This window comes from Vulpes vulpes, chromosome 7 (assembly GCF_048418805.1).
Source record: "Vulpes vulpes isolate BD-2025 chromosome 7, VulVul3, whole genome shotgun sequence".
Taxonomy (NCBI): Eukaryota; Metazoa; Chordata; class Mammalia; order Carnivora; family Canidae; genus Vulpes; species Vulpes vulpes.
In genome coordinates this window covers 91846546-91869726 of record NC_132786.1, presented here as the reverse complement: position 1 = coordinate 91869726, position 23181 = coordinate 91846546, and the positions used below count along the sequence as shown (strand labels likewise).

At 35.8% G+C, this 23181-nt stretch overlaps 1 protein-coding gene across 1 annotated transcript in view; it reads left to right on the top strand.

Annotated features, from left to right (window-relative positions):
* The window catches only part of THSD7A (thrombospondin type 1 domain containing 7A), a 421895-nt gene that overhangs the window by 1184 nt on the left and 397530 nt on the right, over nt 1-23181 (top strand). The window lies entirely within an intron of this gene.

Below are 23181 nucleotides of genomic sequence, written 5' to 3'. Positions count from 1 at the left end.
AGTGCTGACTAGAGGTCCTGGTGGGATAGTGACAGGCAGGAAAACAATACCAAGTGAGAAATTACTCCCCTTCCTCTAGTGGCTTTTTCCCCCCTTCTAAAGGACACTGAGAATTCTTCAGCAGACCTGAAACTTGGCATGCTTATAGGAATGAAGTAGGAAACGTTATTCCTTCGCTTAGAGGTAGGGGCAAATGAAGAGTTTCTTGGCAATGCCTAAACATTGAGAGAAGGCTGCAGTAGAAAGGAGGGAAAAGATGTATTGGGCAGGGATTGCAAACAAGTTACAGAGTGCGCCTCTTTCCCGATTTCAACTGTCTGTAACCCCCTGCTGCAGAGACAGATCAGTCTGCTCTACAATTATACCGATATCCTGAAATTTTTAAAGAAGTTGCATCTCTCCAGCAACTTAGTGAGCAGATTGAACAGATATTTATTACAAGCCAAAGTACCTAAATTGCCTTTGAATGTTGCAAGAAATAACACACACACACTTTTAGAAGAGTCATTTGGATGTTAGCATGAGCCAGCACTTGGAGTTTAAATATTAGTTGATTGGTAGGTACAGATGAAATCATATTAATATATTTCGTTTTAAAACAAAGAGTTGAAGAGCTTCTCTAATTTAGCTAAGCCCATGGTTTTACTTTTCAAAAGCTCGGTCGTAACAACAAACAATGATCAAACTATAACTTACTATTAAATGGTACTATTTGGATGCTTGGTAAGAGCTTCTCAAGTAAGTAAGTGTTAGACAAAATAGCACTTGCCTGGTTGAAATTTGTGCTATTAAAGTAGGAAAAGCCAGGCAGTAATCTTCAGATCGAAGAAGAGTCCAGGCGATGTTCACTGTGTAGCATCTGAGGTGCCAATATATGTCAACATAAATGTCATGGTGGGAACACAAGCCAATAAACCATTTAAAATAGTGGAAAACTCTCAGGAGCAAGGATATGGAGACCTTGGTTCCAGTGCCAGTTCCAGCCCTTGCTAGCTGTAGGAACGTTGGCAGTTCACTTAACTTCTGACCCCTTGTTTTCTCAGCTGTATATAAATGTGATGATCCCTTCTTCTGACTATTCATTGCGTTATGAAGATTGAATGAGTGGGTTATTAGAAAGTAATATGTAAATTTCAAAGTTATGTGCATGTGCAAATAAAAGCATGATGAGGAGGATGATGACATCTCTTTTATGGTGGTCCTTGATTTGATGGAAAAAAAATGAGTTAAGCTAGAGAGGACAGTAATGACCTCTTTATTTTTTTCCCCCAGGGGGAAAGGAGGCTTTACTATTTCTATAAAGAAATTGAGAATTTTTATCAGAAGAACTAGGGATATTTAAAGGAGAGGGATACACTGGGAATGAAAGTGTAGAGATGAAAGAATGCTAAGCGTATATCACGTGATGAAAAATAAAGTGTCAGGAAGAGAATTGAGAGAGAAAATGAGGTGAGACCATGTGGGATGTCTATTCCAGTGTAATACACTTGGTCTTGGTACAGGAGACTGTAGGGAGTCACGTTATTGGTCACATCACTGAATTACAGAGATGTAGGAAAAGGTATACTGACTGGATAAGGAACTAGGACAGGAACTTTAACACTGTGTTTGTCACTAACAAGCTGCAGAGCATTAGCAAAGTCATTTAATGACTTTGGTTCTTGGTTTCTGAGTTTGTAATATTCATTGATTAGAAAAGATGATATCTAAGGGCCTTTTCAGCCTTAACATATTTCATACATACACCATAAATGCACATATATATATGTACGCATAGTTTATTAACATGTGTATGTTATACATACTGTATGTATACGTGTGTATGTGTGTGTGTGTGTGTGTGTATATATATGTATGTGTGTGTGTGTGTGTATATATATATATATATATATATATATATATATATATACACCTAAGGTCTATAATACATAGGTGATATATAATGTATATAATATAAAAGTTTAAGGTATGTATTGTATGAAATTTTTACTAAGCCAGCTCCCAACAAAGAATTATGGAGAGCTCACTGTGTGAGTTACATGGCCTCAGTGAGGTAGAGGCTGACTAGGATATTATCATCCCTTCCTTTAGGAAATTCACAATTGAACAATACTGTAAATACACAACAATTAAAACATGGTGTATCATACTCATGAACAAAACACTATGAGAGCAGGGATGTTGTGTAGCTGATAAAGGGGGTTGTGGAGAATTTTAAAGAGCAGTTCATCTTGATTGGGATTTTGAATGGGGGTGCTGAACTTTTTACTCTGAGAGGAGTGGAAGTTCATTTCCAGCAGAGGGAAGAGAGAATATAAAGATGAAAAGCATGACAATATTTTTAGGTCTTGAAAGAGTACTCCAACTCAAGTCTAGCATGTTTGGTGGGAATGAATGGATGTAATGCCAATTTGATGAATTGGGGCAAGATTGTAAGGAAACCTTCAAACTCTGGTAAAGATGTTGGAGTTAAACCTCTAAGCAAGTGAAAATTATTGTCATCTTTGTGCAGAGAATTGACCATGTTCTTTGCCCAGAATGGTGAGAGAGAAGTGAAGAGGCTGGGAGGTTAGTAAGGATGGGGATTGAGAGGCAAAGGGGAGCAAAACTAGAAAGGTAGGAAGTGCAGAGTAAGGAGAGGAGAGCTGGGGGGGGGGGGGGGTCGCACTGTAGTATAGTAGTGTTAACTCAGCTTTAGCGTGTAGGGAACTCTGTGCCAAGGAGGGGAGGAACTCATCCCATCAAGATCTCCATCATATCTATAGCCAATTACTTGAGACTGAGAATGTCAAAGAAGGAAGAACAGATTGCCTGGATTTAGAGAAGAAGAATATCAATTTAATCTAGTTAAACTAAACTTGAGATAGTAATCCACTCAGATGGATAAATCTAACAGGAAAACTAGTGATTGGATGTATAGTTTAGAAGAAAGAGGCTGAAGGTGTAAATTGAGAACTCAATACATGTATGATATTTCAGAGCACGATAGTTGGAGGGATCATTAAAAGAAGAGAAATACGGAAAAGAGGAACCAGGATACTTCACAGAGAATATTGAGATTTAAAGAAGGCCACTGTTGGGGAGAGACCAGTGGAAGAGTCAGAGAAAGGTGGTCAGAATGGGTCCGGGAAAAATGGTAGTGTATGCTAAATGAAAGATGTTTTATGAAGGGGATGGCGGCAAAAGGTGTAAAACATTTACGGAAGACTGGAAAGGAGGAGTTATGAAATATTTCAGAAATGATCAAGTAAAAGGTGGAATTGGTAAGATACTTAAGTGTTTTGGGAAAGGATGTTTTAACTGGAGTAGTAAAGACAAACTTATTTGAATAATAAGATAATGGAAAAGGTATAATGATAAAATCAAATAACCAAGGGGGTATTTAAATTATAACAGTGCCATTTTTTGATAGTGAAAACCCCAGAATATAAGATATTAAAAATAGTTATTGAAATATAAAAGTTAAATGTTTTAGCAGTTTTGTGTGTCATTTATTTGAAAGATAGCTTGCCTTTGTGTGAATAATTGAAAAGCATATTTTATACACACAGGTAAAGTACTTTATTATTGGAAGATAAATAATTTCTGATTAGTGTTAGTTTTTCCTTAATATTCTAGGATATGGAATTTTTTCATAATAAGTATGTCTAGTAATATTTACCTGGCAATTCTAAACTAAGAGTATCAATATATTGAGTAAAATGTGGCTGACTTAACATGAGTAGGACAGAAAATAGTGAATACCTCCAACCTTTATCAGTTCTGTCACAGATATATTTTCCCAAAGGTCCTAAAGAAGTAATTGAATTTATTTTATTTTTAAAAATTGATATATAGTTGACATGCAATGCGACATTAGTTACAGGTGTACAATATAGTGATTTGACGCATTTATACATTAGGCTATGCTCACCAGAAGTGTAGCTACCATCTGTACCATACAACACCATTATGACACCATTATATTTCTTTAAATATTTTATTTATTCATTTGAGAGAGAGAAAGAAAGAGAGAGTGCAAGTGTGTGTGTGAGTGCATAAGTGGAGGGAGAAGGGAGCCTGACATTGGGCTCGATTCCAGGACCCTGAAATCATGCTAGGCCAAAGGCAGATGCTTAACTGAGCCACCCAGCTACCCCACCATTGTGATACCATCGACTATTTCCTATGCTGTACCTTTTATTCCTGTGATTTATTCGTTCCAGAATTAGAAGCCTGTGTCTCCCACTCTCCTTCACCATTTTGTCCATCCATTTACCTACCTCCTCCCCTCTAGGAACCATCACTTTGTTCTCTGTATTTATGGATCTGTTTCTGCTTACCATTTTTATTTGTTCATTTATTTTGTTTTTTAGATTTCACATATAAGTGAAACCATATGGCATTTGTCTTTCTCTGCCTGACTTATTTCACTTAGCATATTACCCTCTAGGTCCATCTCTTTTTTGACGAATGGCAAGATCTTATCCTTTTTTGATGGCTCAGTAATATTCCATTGCATATGTATGTATACACACACACACAGACACACACACACACACACACACACACACCCCTTCTTCATTCATAGATACTTGGGTTGCTTCCACATTTTGGCTCTTGTAAATAATGCTGCAATAAATATAGGGATGTATATATCTTTCTGATTTAGTTTTTTTTTTCATTTTCTTTGGGTAAATACCCAGTAGTGGAATTTCTGGACCATATGGTAGTTCTATTTTTAATTTTTAAAATAATTTCCATACTGGTTTTCACAGTGGCTATACCAATTTACATTCTTGCCAACAATGTATGAGGGTTCCTTTTTCTCCACATTCTTGCCAATACTCATTATTTCTTGTCTTTTTTATTCTAGTCATTCTGTCAGGTATAAAGTGATATCTCATTGTAGTTTTGATTTGCGTTTCCTTGATGATTAGTGATTTTGAGCATCTTTTCATGTGTTTGTCATCCTAGTGTGTCTTCTTCAGAAAAAAATGTTTATTCAGGTCCTCCTTCCCATTTTAATCAATTATTTGTGATTTTTTTCTGGTGTTGAGTTATGTAAGTTCTTTCTATATATTTTTTGGATATTAATGTTTTATCAGATATATCAGTTGCAAACATCTTCTCCCCTTCAAGGTTGGCTTTTCTTTTTGCTGATGATTTCCTTCATTGTGCGAAAGATTTTAATTTTGGTATAGTCCCAAATTGAGTTAATTTTTATGACAATGAAATTAGACTGAAATCCAATAAAAAGGTGCACACTAGCTATTGCTCAGAATTCAGGTGGTTAGGATATTTACAGGTGTGTGTTTTGTTCTCAAGGAAATTACTTCTCACATTAAACTTTTGAACTAAGTTCATCCAATGCAAGACATTACTTTTAACAATAATCACTGTGTCCTTTATATAGTTATGTAAAAAATAATACCTTACTTCTTCAATATAAAATAAAAATAAGTATTATCCTTTTAACTTTTTTCATGTACTTGTCGTAATATACAATATTCTATAATGCATATAGAAGAATATTAATCCTAATCCTGTTATTCATTAAATAAGAAAGGAGAGAGGGATGCCATTCCAGGTAGTAGTAACATGACAGTGGCATCATCCTAATAAGTGTTTTGCACTTCAGTTGTGCTTAATTTGGAATGTGACACAGTTTGCTCATTAAATGGAAGATAGGGATAGAGCAGAGTGGATGGAGTGTAAGCATCAAAGTCGAGTAGTCCACAGTAACATGGATTACAATAATATATTTTATCAAAATATTATCAAATTATTTCAACTCCCTGAATCTTTTTCTTTCATTTCTAATATGGATAAATAATATTTGTTATATAGAGGTTTTCTGAGGTTTAATTAAATATGGTAGCGCATATAATGTACTAGTGGAGTGTTTGATATATGTTAGAACTTCAGTGAATGGCAGTTTTTATTATTATTATTATTCTGTTATATAACACAGTGCCTACTTAATTTTATGACCTGGAACAAGTCCAGTAATGTGCACTAGCTTTCTTGAAAGCATTTTTTTTTTTTGTAAATACATTACAGATTACAAATTGATAGAGATGTATGATAACAAAATTATGAATGCCAACAATTTATAAGGGAAGCAGCACTGGAGAATGGAAAGAACACAGACTTTGGGATCAGAAACCATTGTTTAAATATACCTCTACCTGACTGATCAAGTTACTTATACCCTGATTTTGTTTTCTCACCTTAGAATGATGACAGAAGTTCTGAAGTGAGAGACCATTTGCAAAGTTGTAACAGGTAGTAAATGGAAAGTGTCCTAAGTATAGTAGATATTCAGAAAATGTTCTCTTCCCATTCTTTATTTTCTTCTCTCCTAAAAATGACATAACAAACAGAAATTTTACAGATTCAACACATTTATCTCTCCTCTAACCAAGGGGCACCATGAAAAACAAGTTTAGGTTGAGAAGTTATTTTATTACAGACTTGTCTTTTTTATTAGTTTGTTACTTAAAGATAGACAGCATGGACCAAAAACCATAAAGGGTGCCTGGGTGGCTCAGTGGTTGCACATCAGCCTTTGGTTCAGGTCATGATCCCAGGATCCTAAGATTGAGTCCTGCATAAGGGCCCTGCAGGGAGCCTGCTTCTCCCTCTGCCTATGTCTCTGCCTCTCTGTCTCTCATGTCTCTCATGAAAAAAAAAAAACCCATAAAACTATTTTGAGCAGCAAATTTAGGGTGAATTATATAAATATAATTTTTTGTGCTTCATTTTACGCTGTATTTCAGGGGATTTCTCAAGAATGTGAAATTTTAGGTTCTTAAAATTATCTTGTCACCAGTGCCCTCCAAATTAAATGTTTCACAGAATTATTTTTATGCAATTTAGAAATTTTATGTATTAGATGATTATTTAAATACATTTTTAAAAACCAGTTTATACCTTGTTTTCCTACCCTTCTTTCTTTCATAATTACACAGTGTTCAAAATTCATTAAGAGCAAATTGATTATTTGCATCAAAAAATAAAATGCTCAAGTGATTTTGTGAAACTTTAATATCTTAATGGACTGTGTTAACTCAGGTCATTATGCAAATCATAGATAGCTACCCATAGATAGCAAAATAATAGGAGCCCCAATCAGGGCTGAGATTGAGTGCTATTGAGCAGCACTATTCAGACTCTTTCTTACCTACTACTTCGATACAAAAAAACTGGTCTGATGGCAGTGGGATGAGATGTTGACATTCTGACTAGGTTATTGAGGAAGTGTGGTGTGCTTTGGCTCCTTTTTAAAGGAAATGAAGCCTCTTAACTTTTCTTGTAAGTCAGATTGGTTACACTAGACAGTGAGATGTCTCTGGGAAAAGGAGAGCAAAATCCTCTATCTGGTGAATATATAGAACAGATTCTCTTGGAATTTCAAGAGAGGCTTGGAATTAATATAAAGGCTCATTAAAATGGTCCTTAATGAAAGAAACATTGAGGAAGCAGCATCTGAAAAATATATCACAGGAACATCATAGAGTGTGAGTTAGAGGTGCCAGTGAGTCATAAGGTAGAGATTTCTTCCTTTTTTTTTTTTATCAGCACTTTATATTTGACACTTTAGAATGCGTTAAAATGATGAAAAATAAATGAATTTGCATTTAATCCTCAGGTACCCAAGCAATAAGGAAAACAATTTTTAGGAAAGTGATATAACAATTAAAAATATGTTGGGAAAGAATAGAAGAAACATGGCAGTACTAAAAACAGTGATACTAAAAAGTAATCCATCTACTGCTTCTGATATATAACTGGACCTAACCAAAAGGATGTCCCTTCAACTTCTAGAAGCACTATTGAGCGAATTGATATTTTGCATAGTTTACCATGTGAAATCATAATTCCTAGGGTGTCATTTTTGTTGTATCAAAGTTATGCTCTGAGAAAATATATAGGGAAATATGGGGAAAAGGTACAAATGTGCTTCTTTAAGTAGATAATAATTTTCAAATGACCATGTATAATTGCGTAATGTTGAAGGGGGCACTCTCTGTCCCAGGAGCCATCACTGTATAGAACTTACTGAGTGATATCTGTAAATTCAGAAGAAACTATGCATGACTGTAAAGACTTGGGGAGCAAGTGAGACATTATAAGAGAGGGCAACACAAGCAAGGAGAGAAAGGTAAAAATAGGCAAATCATCTGCATTTGTTTAAAAATTATTTTTAATAGGCCTTATTTTCTTAAAATATATTTTTTATTGGTGTTCAATTTGCCAACATATAGAATAACACCCAGTGCTCATCCCATCAAGTGCCCCACTCAGTGCCCATCACCGAATCACCCCCACGCCCTGCCCACCTCCCTTTCTACCACCCCTTGTTCGTTTCCCAGAGTCTCCCTTTCTGATATTTCCCACTCATTTTTTCTCCTTTCCCCTTTATTCCATTTCACTATTTTTTATATTCCCCAAATGAATGAGACCATATAATGCTTGTCCTTCTCCGATTGACTTATTTCACTCAGCATAATACCCTCCAGTTCCATCCACATTGAAGCAAATGATGGGTATCTGTCATTTCTAATGGCTGAGTAATATTCCATTGTATACATAAACCACATCTTCTTTATCCATTCATCTTTCGATGGACACCGAGGCTCCTTCCACAGTTTGGCTATTGTGGACATTGCTGCTAGAAACATCGGGGTGCAGATGTCCCAGCATTTCAGTGCCTCTGTATCTTTGGGGTAAATCCCCAGCAGTGAAATTGCTAGGTTGTAGGGCAGCTCTATTTTTAACTCTTTGAGGAACCTCCACACCGTTTTCCAGACTGGCTGTACATTCACATTCCCACCAACAGTGCGAGAGGGTTCCCCTTTCTCCGCATCCTCTCCAACATTTTCTGTTTCCTGCCTTGTTAATTTTCCCCATTCTCACTGGTGTGAGGTGGTATCTCATTGCATTCCCACCAACCAGTGAATGGAAGTTCCTGTTGCTCCACGTCTCTGCCAGTGTTGTTGTCAGTATTTTGAATTTTGGCTGTTTTAATGCGTGTGGTTGTATCTCGTTGTTTTCCTTTTCTGTTCTCTAATGACATACGATGTTGAGCATCATCTTTTCGTCTGCTTGTCATCGGGATGTCTTGTCTTGTAAGTGATCCTCAGTCTTTCCACCATGTGAGTAGTAGCAGGACCACCAGGTAGAACCTTCAGGTGACAGAGGTAAAAATCTCAATCCAGCCTGTGCTACAAGTAAGTGCTTCTCTTCTTGTTGCCTTGGTGACAGGACTCATACTAAAACCAAGGATGTTATAAAGAGAAAATACACATGGAAGTTAGGTAGAAAATAAGCACACAATGGAAATGGGCCTACATTTTGTCTTTTATTCCACCTTGAGGGAACACCATGGAAGAGAGTTTGGAAGTGATAGACAGTATCTTGAAGAGGAAGAAAATGATGTGATGTACTAAGGGATATATTAAATGGAGCCGGCAAGCTTGTGAGATTTTCAAGTGCACTGTACATGTGCTCGGTCTCTAACTGACTGGTCTGGTTAATCATGCAGTTGAGTATCTGCTCTTCCTTGCTCCTACCTGGAGGCTGCAAAAAGTTGATGTGCAGTCTCCTCCTGAACTCGTGGGAAGCAGTGCCAGTCCACTGTTTGAACCCCTGGTAAGCAAACCTGGGAACCGAGTTGTCAAGACAGCCTGCTGCTTATGGCTCCCATAAGCTTTTCCATGGACAGAGAGTATTGAGCACCCCCAGAATGGGGGGAATACAACAGTGGCTCAGAAGTAGATAGCATATGTGCATAAATATGCTACACTGTCCAGGTAGTTAGCTTAGGACTATATAGAGAGCCTGATGGAAAATTAATTTCCCAAGCAAATGTGTCAAGCATAGGCATTGATGATGTAGTGGGACTCATTTGATTTGTGGTATATTGTGAATGCAGGACTTTCTAATTGTGCTATACTGTCTGGATAAAAAGTAATCCGTTGGGTTGTAATAGCAGTAGCAGTACCAGCACATACAGAGTATCATAGATGGATGTGTTTGCATGTTCTTTAATATGTCTACTAAATAATGGCATCAGAACACAAATATAGCCTATTTCAGTTGCACTGTTTGAAGATTGTTTTTTTCTCTCAAAATCAGAAAGCACAACTATAAATGTCAGAGGGGTCCATCCACCTATTGAGGTACTTGCCCTTGACAGTTAGAGATTAGTTGAAAAGAATTTAAGTCATACCTTGAAATGAAAGAAGTACTGGTTGCTAAGTAGTAAAATATATACTTACATGCATGTGTGTAATAAGTAAATTGAAATGTTCCAAAATCAACTTTTGAGCCCATATGAATCTTGACCTAATTTTGTAATTTATTAAGAATATGAACTCTAGGGCAGCCCTGTTGGCTCAGGGGTTTAGTGCCTCCTGATCTGGAGACCCGAGATCGAGTCCCACATTGGGTTCCCTGAGTGGAGCCTGCTTCTCCCTCTGCCTGTATCTCTCTCTCTCTCTCTCTCTCTCTCTCTCTCTTTTTGTGTCTCTCATGAATAAATAAAATCTTTTTTTTAAAAAAATAATATGAACTCTAATCTCTGTGTCATTTGTTCCTCAGCCATACCATAGCTATGAGATTAGTTTTCACCTCTTCACGTTATTTTAAAAGTATCTTGAGGGATCCCTGGGTGGCGCAGCGGTTTGGCGCCTGCCTTTGGCCCAGGGCGTGATCCTGGAGACCCGGGATCGAATCCCACGTCAGGCTCCCGGTGCATGGAGCCTGCTTCTCCCTCTGCCTGTGTCTCTGGCTCTGTCTCTGCCTGTGTCTCTGGCTCTGTCTCTCCTTCTATCTCTCAAGAATAAATAAATAAATAAAAATCTTTAAAAAAAAAATAAAAGTATCTTGAGACAAAACTGTAGAGCACATAGAGGGTTTCTTGCTCGTGTCGGTACTTGGTAAATGTTATCTTTTATACTTGCTATGATCCTGATGTGAACCACAAAAGTCTTCTCACAGAGATAGACTATGTCTCTGGAGCTGAGTTTTTTTTTTCTTTATTTGGGTTCTTCTTCCTTCTTGGATCTGCATGTGCATTTCAAGCTTCTCTGCATCTGGCCTTGTTCTGCTTTTACCTGCTGTCAGGGCCAGTTCATAGTTGGCAAGCCCTCAGCTTTGCAGAGTTGTCCAAAGTGCAGTTCTAAAATACAGAGACATTCTGCCTCCGTGTTTTATTTTTACTTGTGATTGTGCGTATTTTGGTCACGCAGGAAATGCAGGAGGTGTGACTCTTTAAGTGGGACTGTGAGTTCCAAAATTCCTTTGTGTGGAAACACCTGAGATTATTCTTGGCAGGACTTTCCTGGCCTGTGATGCCATGAGTGAAAGGGTGCAGGAAGTGTTCAGTGTGTGCTGAGGTGTCCTCTCTCAAAGTCCTCTTTTGTCTTCTAAAGTACATACCCAACCCCGTGAGTGTGTGTGTGTAGGTGTGTGTGTGTGTGAGATACATATGCTCTGCATATGTATATGCATATATGTAAATAACCTACTTCTACACCTCAAGATTTCAAAATCTGCTGTAAGAAACTAAAATGTTTCTCAACTTGGAGAAGTGATATTCAACTGCTACATGCCCTTTACAACCTGCTTTACATGCAAATTCTCTAAAGTTGATATATAATTTGTAAGCTTATCACAGAATTACAATAATCCTTCAATGCATCATTCCAAGCATGCACATGCATGTGCAAGCATACATACCCAGATGCATAAATATATGCAACATACATGCACATGCAAATAGCACAATCATTCACAGCTAACTTATTACACGGCCTTCATAATTTATCTGGCATTATGGAAGTTATTATACTACCTCAAATGTTATAGTGATGTTAAAGTGATGACTTTTAAAACTGTGTGCAATTATGAATACTTTTCACTTAAATATTAATAACACAAATAGTTATATTAACATTTTAGAAATTTCATTTCAAACTTTATGCTCATCAAGAACTCGCTCATATAAAATATCTTAATATACAAGTCCTTGTGTTACCTTCCACTAACTTATAGCTTTTATTTTAAGATCCTTTTATGTCTAACCATCTTCCTGTGTTGACCACTTTGGTGCCTGAACAATGTCTTGAAACTGCAGTGCCTGAACAAACTTCCAAGAAATACTTTTCTTTTCTTTTTTTTTTTTTTTTAAATGTTTATTTATTTATGATAGTCACACAGAGAGAGAGAGAGAGGCAGAGACACAAGCAGAGGGAGAAGCAGGCTCCATGCACCGGGAACCCGACGTGGGATTCGATCCCGGGTGTCCAGGATCACGCCCTGGGCCAAAGGCAGGCGCCAAACCGCTGCGCCACCCAGGGATCCCGAAATACTTTTCTTTTAATAGCATCTTCCTGCCAGCATATATCCATGAACAGCATTTATATAAAATATTAGTTGTAAATTGTTTACATTGATTATATCATTAAGGCAGTACTGGTAACAGACTCAGGTGGAATAATACATATTAACTTTTATTTTTTCCTATATGTGGGTTCAGTGTATAAAATGTGTTTTCAACTTACAATATTTTCAACTTGAGACTTTTTTTGGGTGTAACCCCATTATAAATGGAGGAAGATCTTTATGTGTTTTGCATATATTATGAATAATTATGTAAGCTATGTATAGTGTTATATTATGTATATTATGTATAATGTATATATTATTTCCTGTAGGAAATGTAGCTCATTCAGAGCCACTACATTGCACAACTTCAGAAACTCCATTTACAGAGTTAGGTGACCTTTTTCTTCGTGTTTGTGTTGATCAATTCAGTTAAGTAAAACTGACAAGCACTTAGTGCCTTTTTTGACACCAAACTCAGTGCTGGGGAGCAAATGTGAATAGCACATAGACCCACCACTCCTGAAGTTTCTTCTCATGTATAAATAAGTAATTCTTCTCTAGGTAACATATTGCAAAAATATAAATGTATGTGGAACAGAGAAAGGGATTATTATCTTGTAGAAAGAGACAGGGAAGGGAAGATTTCATAAAACACAAGTTTGAAAAATAAGCAGCTTGCAAAATGAACAAAGGCTATAGTGAAATGGAATTCTAGGCAAAGTGGAGCTATTGTGAAGAAATTAACTAGAATGTGTGTTCAGGGACAGTAAGAAGTTCTGAGGCATAAAAGACTGATCATGAGATAGGAAGAAGTGTGAGTGTGTGTATGGAGAACTGGTAGGAGAACAACATTGAGTGGGACACAGTAAGGAGCCTGGCTTTTGTTTGACACATGGAATCTCAGAACCCAGGTCTCTTTAGTTAGATAAAATAACATATTTGCAAATGTTAAGTTCTACGTGAATTTATAAATTTTAGAAGATTGTTAATTTTGTAAATGACCTCTTATAATTCTCCTTGAGAACTTTCTATTAGAAATGCTATCTTTAGCTAATGATAATTAAACATAGTTCTTTTAAAGGTTGAGTATCCTTTCAGGTTTGTATGTAAGGGTGATTTGATATTTTTTTCTCTACAGTTTTGATTAGACTAAATAAATAAGCCTCATATTTATGTAGTATTTCTCTGGTGGGGTGGGTTACAGAGAACATATATGAGTGAAGTGGACCAGACCGTGTAGAGGCTGGTTGTGTTCACTCTTCTCTGTGTGGGCTTGACTAACTGAAGAAACAACGCCACTCTTTTACCTTATTGTATGTTTATCATTTGCCATCATTTAGAGATGGGATTCGCTTTCTAAAAAAAAAATCATAAGGAATAGCACTATTGGTCACATACAATAATACCTAGTGAGTTGAAGTTGGATTTTGGGACCCTAGTTTACAACTTTTGCCTTTGACAATCATATGAGGTCTTCAGAAATCTGAAGCTTAAAGAGAAGTGTCGAAAAAATATTAAAAAGATACTTCTTTGAGTTTTAGAGAACGACTGCATGAGAAAATATGAAATGCCAAAGTCAGTTTGAAGTGTTTGAACTGTCCTTTTTCCAGTCAACATTGATGTTTCTCTCCACTTCCCTATATGCTGTGCTTTGTTAGTTCTCATTAGTTAACCGGCCCTGTGGAATGAGAGAAGCTAGCAGGAGGAAGGCATCTGCTGCCCTGGGCTGGTGCATGTAATCACAGAAATGCAGCAAAGATCACAGGGTTCAATAACTCTATAAAACAGCTTCTTCTGACAGTTTGCAGTGGTGACTACACATCTCTAATGGGAGAGTCATCAAAATGGATTTGGATTTATGGAATCAAATAATTCATAAGGAAAGCTTTGACTGCTGCTAAGATACATTTCACTTCCTGTCTCTCACTGCAAGATTTAATGTAACTTCTTCAGTTCCCTTGGCTTGTTTTATAAGAGAACTGGCTTTGAACTGCTTCAGCTGTGAAAATTCCAGAAGAAGAGAATAAATATTATAGAGTGTCAAGACAGTCTTTCAAACTTGGTTGATCAAGCACTACAGCACCATGAACATCAGATGTCTCAAATCATGATAGAAGTTTTCAGAGATTTCAAGAACATTTTTCTCTAGGTAGTTTTCTATCCTGATAGAATCATCAAGAAGCTAAATTAATTTGATTTAATGAAAAATGTGGAAATTAGAGGAATGATTCTTATACTCTATCATTATATGTAAGATGAATCTTCTTTGTTGGACATATGCTGAATATTGGAATTACTATCATAGAGACATTTGTTTAGCAACTTTGGGTTAAGAGTTGTGTATCCATCATCACAATCAATTTTAGAATATTTTCATTATCCCCAAAATATTCTGAACTCCATAGTCTCTCACCATCGAATTCTCTATTCTTCCCCATCAGGCCCAGTCCTAGGCAAATCCTAATCTATGTACTGTCTCTATAGATTTGCCTTTTCTGGAGATGTCTTACAGATAGAATTAAACCTTCTTTGATTTTTTTGTTACTGGCTCATTTTACCTAGCATGTTTTCAAGGTCTATGTGGTATCATATATCAGTATTTCCTTTTATTTCTGAATAATATTCCATTCTGTAGATACACCACATTTTATTCATCACTTGTTGGATATTTGGGCTATTTCCACATTTTTAGCTACAATGTGTAGTGCTGCTATGAATGTTCATGTACAAGTTTTTGAGTAGGCATATATTTTAATTTATAGTAAATATATACTTAGGAATGAAATTGTTGGGTCTTATGGTAGCTTTATATTTTATGATTTGAGGAACTACCAGACTGGGCCATGTATTTTTTTAATTCAGCACAGCACAATACACATTGTGTTTTCCAGTCACTTTGATTATGAGTAATTGTCATTCAAAAAAACCCATTGAAGTTTCAATAAAGATATCATTGTGTAATTGGAAGGTAAGTAGTTAGAAAATGTAAGAAAATAATTTAGGGGACCCAGTTTATAAGAATAAAAGCACATTTAGGAAGAAAATATGCTGAACTAGTCATGAGCACGTTTAATGGGATATCTACAAGGAGCTCCTTTTGTTTTTGGTTTTGCTGTTTTTAAAGATTTATTTATTTATTTCAGAGGGAGAGCACACACTAGGGTGAGGAAGGGCAGAGGGAAAGAGGGAAATAGAGAAAGAAGCAGACTCCCCACTGAGCATAGAGCCTGACATGGGATTTCATTTCATGACCCTGATCATGACCTGAGCTAAAATCAAGAATGGATGCCTAACTGACTGACAACGCCCCCCTCCAAGGTGCCCTCCTTTTGGGTTTTTAATCTGATCATATAGTGAAGTCTTCAGTAAAGGGAAAACAAGTAGTAAGTATGGGGGAGCTGTGATGACTTAAAGAGTGGCTGACTTAATCATATGTATTTAACATGCACAGAGAAATCTAAGTGATACTGATGAAAAATTCAGATGTTCATGAATTTTATAAGTTGCCCATTTGGTTTTTACAGCTTGGTCGATGTCATAACAAAACCTGTTTGTGTTCTCATGGTACTCTACAGTTCTCCAAGCACTCATATCAAATGTTCTTTTACCGAATTCTCACAATTTCCATGTGAATGTAGGATAAAAAATGATGCCCTTCTCTTTTAATGAAAGAGTAAATTCAGGTACCTAACGCTGAGGGATTTGACTAAACCACAGACTTACAAGACTAGTAGCCAGCACAAACACCTTAGTATCCTAGATATACTAATATTTTAATTGAAGGGAGAAAAATGGGGAAAGTTCAGGAAAATTAATCTTTGGTTGTGTTGAGTAAGGTTCCAATATTTAAGTTAGCATTGTATAAATAATAGGCAATAACAGAAATTTTGTTTTGATGCTTTCAGATAAGCATAGGTAGATACAATAAGTAATTACAGATTTGTATTTTGATAGATATTTGACTTTAGCATCTTGAGTGAGCATTTGGCAGTGTTGTTGAGATTTTAACATTGATTTTTGTAGCTTTCTTCAGTCGTGTGACATAGAATAACATATTTTATCTAAACAGTTTATTGCCCTATATAACCAATTATAAATATATTTTGATATTCCATGATACAGTGAATCTTAACATTGAAAAAGTATCAAGAGCTGCTTCAAGTCATAACTCAGTATTTATTTTCAGTATATTGATGTTTTCCTTTTTTATCCCTTAAAAAAAAGTGTTATATAGATTTATACTGTGGATTTTCTTGGCAGTATAACACAGCAGTTTATACTGAACACCATATAACAAAACATCCTAAATCCTTCTTTACCTTTCCTGAAATATCCCCCCAGAGCTTCTTTCTCTTTCTCTCTTGTTCACATGTGCTTTCTCTGTCTTGCACACTTGCTTACACATCTCTTTTCTCTCTCCTCTGTAGTCTCATTTTTTTTTTTCATTCTCAAAGTTCTCTTTACTATACCTTTCTCTTCTTTCCCACCCTCCATACCTGACCATCTGTGTTGTGTTTTGGTACAATATTGCAGTTTATCTTTAATTTCAGGGCATCATTTTCCAAGTGTATAAACTGACAAAATTTCTTGAATAGGAACATTATAGACAGTAGAAGTGCTGACTTTTGTAGTGTCCTGTACAGGGAGACTTGCATTCTAGCTGTAGTTCTCCCCAAAAGAGACAAAGTAAACACCGGCTGGCATCATTATATTTGTCTACAGTCAACTAAACTCTGATATATTCATTGTGGACTGTTGTATGGGATACAGCTGTGAAATGAGCTAAAATTTATTATTGAAAGTAAGAGAACTAGTGTAAATTTATTCCAATGAGATTCTTTGCAAGCATTACAGTAAATAGGTTTTAGAAACCTTTCTATTCTGTCTCTTGTCCTTTAAAAATGACTTTTTCTGAAGATACTATATATCTTAGGGTATGTGATGAAAGATGAAATTAGCACTGTCTGTTTTCAGAGATTTACCGGGATAGGTTTCTCCTACCACCAGTGTGATAAGATTTTTTAATTTGAGCTCAGGTCTATGTTCATTTCTTCCTAAATATTGGACCTATATCAAAAGTCCCTCTTGACAAAGAGGATGACAAGTTACTCCTAAATGCATCATGAACACATTGTAGAAGCATTTTGTGCCATAAGTATGAAGTATATTACCACATAGCAGTTTTACCCCTGAGGAAAACTTGGAGTATTTTTTTCCACCTTGAAGGTTTTTCTATAATTTTATACAGTGCATGGTCTTATTTTCAGTTGCTGTATGTGTTTGTGTGTAATTTGCACATTTGATAATTCTCTTGATTAATGTGCACAGGAAATTTAGTGTCTTAATCAAAGTCTGCTTAATGGACAGAAGAGACATTACACACAAAGTTTTAAAATATTATAAACCGATAAAATGTACTTAATACTAACATCATACTGCACATAATTTAATCTGTGGTTAATCATGATGCATAAATGTCTTCAGAACTTTGAAGTGCACCAGAGTCTTGATTATGAACAAAAAATGTATTGCTGTAATAGAGCTAGGAGGAAGTACTGCAAGAAATTTTTATTTGGTAAAATGCTGAATTAAACCATATTTGATAGGTCTTTTAGTCTTTCTCATTTAATTTTGTACTTTCAAAGCATATTTTAAAGTATTAGTGTTTTTCTGAATGACTTTCTACACTCAGAAATTTATAGAGACCCATATATCCTACTCATATTCACACTTTTGAGAGTTGAAATTAAACCATTCTAGGGCTATGCTAATATATTCAATGATTTTGCCTTCATGTATGTGTATTTGGTATTTATCTAATTTTTTATGTCACATTAATGGACCTAGAATGGAAAGATAAATTTGAGGTGGAGACACAGTACAATCTCATTTTTCAAGCAAAGCTATTCTCTCTTTCCCATTCTATTTTTTTTTAAAGATTATAAAGAGTGGATGAAAGCATGGAGAGAGGCAGAGGGAGAAAGAGAATCCTAAGCAGATTCCACACTGAACAGGGAGACTGATGTAGGGGTTAATCTCATAACCCATGAGGCTATGACCCAAGCCAACACCAAGAGTCAGATGCTTAAGCAACTGAACCACCGATGCTCCCCTCTTCTTTCCTATTTTAAAAGATGTATTAGTGACATCAGCTAATGGTGTGGTGCCTTCTGAGCCTCTTTACTAACTACACAAATAATTTACTGAACTGTACTTTAGATCTTCTTCTACTATGGGGAAATGTGGACACATGTGACTGGGTCCCTCAGTTACTGACAAGCTCAAGTGTTTGAAAGAGATACATACATGTAACTATAAATCAGTGTGATTGGGGCTACTGAGCAGGCATTTTTGAAGTGCTTTAAGGGCTTCAAAAGGTGGAGGGATCAATTTATCTGGGCTGGGAGAGGTCAAGGACCAGGAAAGACCTGCCAGAGGTGTGAATACTTGAGCTAGTTTTGAAAGGGTGAGTAAAAAAATCTAAGAGATGAGAGATGATGGGATGTACATGGGTAGTTCACAGAGGTGTGAATTAACAACCAAAATGGATTATATATTCTAAGGAGCTCTCTCCTACCTATAAGTGCTACAACAGCTTCCTATTGGTCTTCTCCCCAACTTCAGTGATTGCTCTCAGTTTTAACTCTTGTCTTATGTCAGATGAACCTTTACAGAGAGTGAACTGCTAGGACCAATCCTTAGGTCTTATACATCTTTTTTTTTTTTTAAATAAAAAAGCATTCTCTATTAATCCTTGCCATAAAGTAATGCTATGAATAATCCAAGTCACATTTAAAATTTTTTTTTAAATAGATTCATGTTTGGATGTAATAAAATTGCATTTTGGGTGCAGTAAAAATTGCAATATTTAGTATCATTCAATTTAGTTTATAGTATGATAAATCTCCAAATGTTAAAGATGATGAAAATCAATAACTTGCTTTATACTTTTACCTTCTCTTATTATTTCTTTCCATATATTCTATATATGAAGAAAACAGACTTCTGCTTATTAAAAAATATAGCAAATAATTATGGTCCTTTGGTTACCCAACATAAGTAGGATGTGGGAATAGCTTTCTCTCAGATGCTTACTTGAGGCTGTTATCTTGACCAGGAGTGAATACCAACTTGAGATATTTATGCGAGTAAGTTCCTGCTTTGATCTTTTGCCAGTTCACTCCCTCACAGGTCTTAGACCAGGCTTGAGTCATGTGATCAGTGTGGCATCTCCCCATATGGCCACAGCCGGCTACTATGTGCAATTTAGAAGGTCTGAGGGTGTAGCAGACAGATCCCACACATCCAGCTTAGAGAAAATGTAAAAGGGGGTGCCTGGGTGGCTCACTCAGTTAAGCTTTCAACTTCTGATTTTGGCTTAGATCATGATCTCAACGTTTGTAAGATAGAGTGCTATGTTGGGCTCCATGCTGGGTGTGGAACCCCCTTAAGATTCTCTCTCTCGCTCCGCCCCTCTCCCCCTTAAAAATGTGAAAGATACACCTAGGAAGCATTCTTTTATTAAAACACTTAAGAGTAAAAAGGCATTTAGGGTTACTTGGGTTTAGGTCATGTTAGCATCAAACCTTGAAGAAAACAAATTAGAAGAAGATATGTTTTTATGTGTGTTTGAGGGGGGTGAGAGAGAAAGAGAGAGAGAGGGAGAGACAATGAGCTTGATTTCATACCTGAGAAAGTATAAGTGAGAACAAGAGCAAGAGAGAAAGATTGAGATGGGAGTGGGAGTTGGGGGGGGGGGCGGGAAGAGAAAGGGAGAAAGGAAGGAAATTAATTGATTTTCATTTGTAAAAATAATACTGCATTGAGTATTAGTGCTGGTGAAGAATTATGGCAAGAGGTCTTAGATTAGCAATGGAAGGGAGACAAAGATGCAAGGCTCTTGGAATGGAGAAGTAGAAAACTTAAGGCACAAATAGACAGCTGAAAGGAGAGTACTTAGGGGTGTTCTCCTAGCTGCATGCCGGGCATCTCTTCTCTATCAGGTCTCCAATCAGCATCAGTAGTGAGCTGATCATCTAAGAACTGTTGGGCAAAACCCATCTGTAACAGCACTTCACATGTCACTCAATCGTGCAGCTCTGCTTTTCATATAAGAAGATCTATCATGCACTCTAATTTATTTTAAAAAAATGTACACTACTAACCATTTGTAAACTCTTTGAATTAAATTTGAAGTTCTCTCTATTATAAATCCTAACATATTTCTTTTTGACCATTCCTTTGGGAAAATGAGCTGTATAGTCCATGTTTCAAAAACTCTACATTTTACATATTGAGTGTTCTAATTCCTGGTGACTTTTAATAAAATGTAAAATTAGGTTTAGCATACACTTTGAAATTAATTTAAGGGGTTATTTCTATTTAGATATTTTCAAATTATTTTCCTAAAATTAAAACAAATGTATTTGTGGAATTTACTGCATGAATTGAAGTTTGGACGTAATTAAAAATAGATGTCTTAAAGATATGGGATGCTAGTCAGCACTATAAGGAAGAGAGTGAGTATTCAGGTGAGCATAGGGTCTTATTAGATTCTATTTTGCTTACAAAAATTAAATGTGTTCTAGCTATCACGAAGAAAACCAGAAACAATTAATGTTGTAGATCAGGAAGGTGTGACAGTTTGAACTGCTTTTGATTTTTGAATGAAGGTCAAAATAAAAATAGTGACTGAATAGCTGACGATTTTGCCCTTGCAACCATCTAAAATCATCTCATAAGGCAAATATAATTCATATTATCCTTTCACAAAATAAATTATCTGTTGATTACAGTCTACACAAGTGAAATTTTCAGGCCTATATATTTTGCAAGTGCACCATATTTTTAAAATAGTGACATATAAATGATGGCACATGTAAGCAGATTATAACTATTTCTGAATAAAATTATTGTGGCTTTTGATATTTTAAATTGTTTAAAATTGCATATGACTTTAAATTTGTCTTAAGGTTGAAATCACTATGATTTCTTTTGCATTATAAATTACTAGTTCACTTTTTCAAACCACATACTCAGATGTGAATTGGTAAAAGTAATCAACAAATCTTTTCATCTGTGCATGATGTATGGAAATTATGTTTTCTAAAGAACCTTTACAAAGATGTTCAACGATTTTCCTAATTAGAATATTAGTGACAGTATAGAGACCGCTAGAAGTCTGTGGAAATTTTTTTTATATATACTTTTTGTCCGAAAAACTTGCGTTAACAAGTAAGAGAATTGCAGCCACAAGTGAAATACCAAGTATATATACTTTTATTGAGTAAATGAAGATAATAATAAATGATCACTTTATGGTGCTGCTTCTGTTGGTGCTAGAAATGATAAATACAGCATAATGTTTCAGTTAGTATTTTGATGACTGTGTTGGTTCAGTTAAAGAGATAAAAATAAAAAAAAAAGACCATCTCCATTTTCTTCAAATCCCTTTTGGAATGAGAAGGGGTTTGAAGAAATCATGTTCCCAACTCAAGAATTAACTTAATTGGGCAGCCTGGGTGGCTCAGCGGTTTAGCGCCGCCTTCAGTCCAGGGCCTGATCCTGGAGACAGACCCAGGATCGAGTTCAAGGTCGGCTCCCTGCATGGAGCCTGCTTCTCCCTCTGCCTGTGTCTCTGCCTCTCTCTCTCTCTGTGTCTCTCATGAATGGATGGATAAAATCTTAAAAAAAAAAAAAAAAGAATAGACTTAATCATTTCCTTATACTTAATATATAAACCCAAGAATCCATAAAAAGAGAACTCTGTTAATAAAGTACAGTGCTTAAAGATCTTACTTAAAAGAAAAGAATACTCAAACATATTTTTGCTACTTAATTTGACTAATTTAAACTAAAAATGAGTGATAATTAATTTCAAATAAATTGTACTTAGTGATAGAACAGTCTTTAGTGGCAAGGAGATATGTTGTAAAAAGTCATTAAATATTCATTTAGATTTCTGAAGTAGAAAATATAAACCAAACTAATTTTAATAACATTCAGTATCTTTAATTGCCCCCTGGACAAGATAATTATTCCCTAAATTACTCTGCATACAATGTCTCTAAACTAACTTGTCATCTTCCATCATTGATATTTAAGAAGTCATATTCCACTTCATTCCTTTCTCCTTGTCTCCTGACTCTCAGTGTTATGGACCTAGTTCCTTCCTGATGTCTAATTTCCCTTCCATTAATTCTGGAGAGGCTTTTTAACATCTTTTACACTTTGAAATACATTTAAAGCAATATGGAGAAAGGAATCATAGACTTTGAAACCAAGCTATTTAGAATTTCCACTTTTAGGTCTCTTGTGACATTTCATGTGACTTTGCTTAGGTAATTAATCTTGTTAAGCTTCACTTTTCTCAACCAAAAAAAAATATTGATCAAAATCTCTAATGTAAAGAGTTTTAATGATTTAAGATGCAGTCCCCAGCCATAGGGTCACCAAAACGAATAGGCATTTTAGTAGACCCACGATCGCTTTGCCTCCTCTTGATTTCTACTTTTCCACAGATTTCTCAGGAAAACATTTACTGTACTGTCTCTACATATTATCTTATTATATAATCTTTTAACCCCATCTGATTCTCCATTTCTAGATTTATAATAGTTGTTATTTAATCTCTGAATAATTATTTAATTAATATATGTGTTCCTTACAATACTAAGGTTTCTAAAGGGAGAGAGATGGCATGTCTAGATTTTTTCATTGCTTTTTGATTACATAATACAGAGCTTGACACATTTTAAGGGGCAGATACTAGTCAAAAATATGGAGGAATGAATGAATGAATACTGC